Source organism: Octodon degus, unplaced genomic scaffold (genome assembly GCF_000260255.1).
Source record: "Octodon degus isolate 3935 unplaced genomic scaffold, OctDeg1.0 scaffold00001, whole genome shotgun sequence".
NCBI lineage: Eukaryota > Metazoa > Chordata > Mammalia > Rodentia > Octodontidae > Octodon > Octodon degus.
The window spans coordinates 9,539,939-9,541,346 of NW_004524577.1; the positions used below are offsets into that span (position 1 = coordinate 9,539,939).

At 45.4% G+C, this 1,408-nt stretch overlaps 1 pseudogene; it reads left to right on the forward strand.

Annotated features, from left to right (window-relative positions):
- Positions 1–1,076: 1,076 nt before the first annotated feature.
- On the forward strand, positions 1,077–1,232 carry LOC101576391 (annotated as a pseudogene).
- The last annotated feature ends 176 nt before the right edge of the window (positions 1,233–1,408 follow it).

The following is a 1,408-nucleotide window of genomic DNA, read 5'->3' on the forward strand; positions in this document are numbered from 1 at the left end:
GAATCTCAGATACTTGCCTATGAAAAAAAAAATTGGCACGAATAAATTAATCTCAAGTTTTGTTTTTATTTGTTTCTGTATTTATGCAATAAATACATTGATCCACAGTCACTGTGTATAGCATAGCCTGAGTCAGTGTATCATGAAGTTGAAGATTGAACTGGAAGACAAAACAAGGAGGCAAAGAGGAGTATTTATTGGGCTGGGAAGATAACTTGGCAGTCTAAGTGCCTGCTTCACAAGTTCAAGGACCCAGGTGCAATCCCCAGTACCACATGCTGTGCCAGCAACAGAATCCTGGGAACACTGTGCCAGCCACTGAAACTGGGTGTGGTGGTGCATGCCTGTAATCCCAGTGCTGGGGAGGCTGAGACAGGAGGATCACTACAAGTCCAAGCTGCATAAGGAGACCCTGCAGCAAATAAATATATAAAAGATTTTAAAAATTAAAAAGAGGAGTGTTTATTGCAAAGAAATAGCTTCAATGGGGCCGGGGAGATGGCTCAGTGGAATAAGTGCTTCCCTGACAAGCGCAAGGGCCTGAGTTCAATCCCTGGTTCCGCCAAAAAAAAAAAAACCAGAAATAGCTTCAAATAGTTGCGAGGGGACCTGCAAGTTACCAAAGAGACTTTCTGACTAGGTTTATTAAAAGAATGAAGTGAAAGGGTGTTATTGATTGTGTCTAGTCATTCCCCCAAAGCCTCATGCAGTCATGGGGTGGACTTTTAGAGTTTCTGATTAGTTCATGACCCAGTGCTGGGACTATGGGTGTGAGTGGTACTCCTGCCCTGAAGGCAATATAAGGAAGGAGAGAGGCTTGCTTTCTGCTGCTGCCGCCACTGCTTCTCCCGTTTGCTCTTGCTGTTTTGCTGTTTTGCTGTTTTCCTCAGCCATGACCTGCTGCCCTCTGCCTTGTGCCGCTCTGTCTAGGAGCCAGCCGAGTATAGACTGAAACCTCCACACACTGGGAGCTAAACAGATCTTTCCTTCCTTCACTTTGGGTGTTGGGTATTTTGTCCCAGCAATGAACAGTAGAGAGAGCAAAGCGCAGCAGCTGGAAGGTGTGCAGAGTGAAGATGTCTCGGATCAAGGGCCTCGCCCTGAAGCTGGACCCTGAAGAGATGAAACGGAAGATGGGCACCCATTGGATTTGCTCCATACGGAACTTCCTCATCTACATAGCCCTGCTGCAAGTCACTCCATTTATTTTGAAGAAACTGGACAGTATATGAAGATGGGGCATCCTATATAAACATATGATAGAAGAACCTGTCTATAGTTTCTCCTGCCTACCTGCAAATGAATAGGCCCAGAAAGGTGTAAGAGACTCTTCGATTGAATGGACATAAAAATTCTATTTGTCAAGAGTAAGTGGGGCTGGGGCTGGTGAGATGGCTCAGTGGTCTAA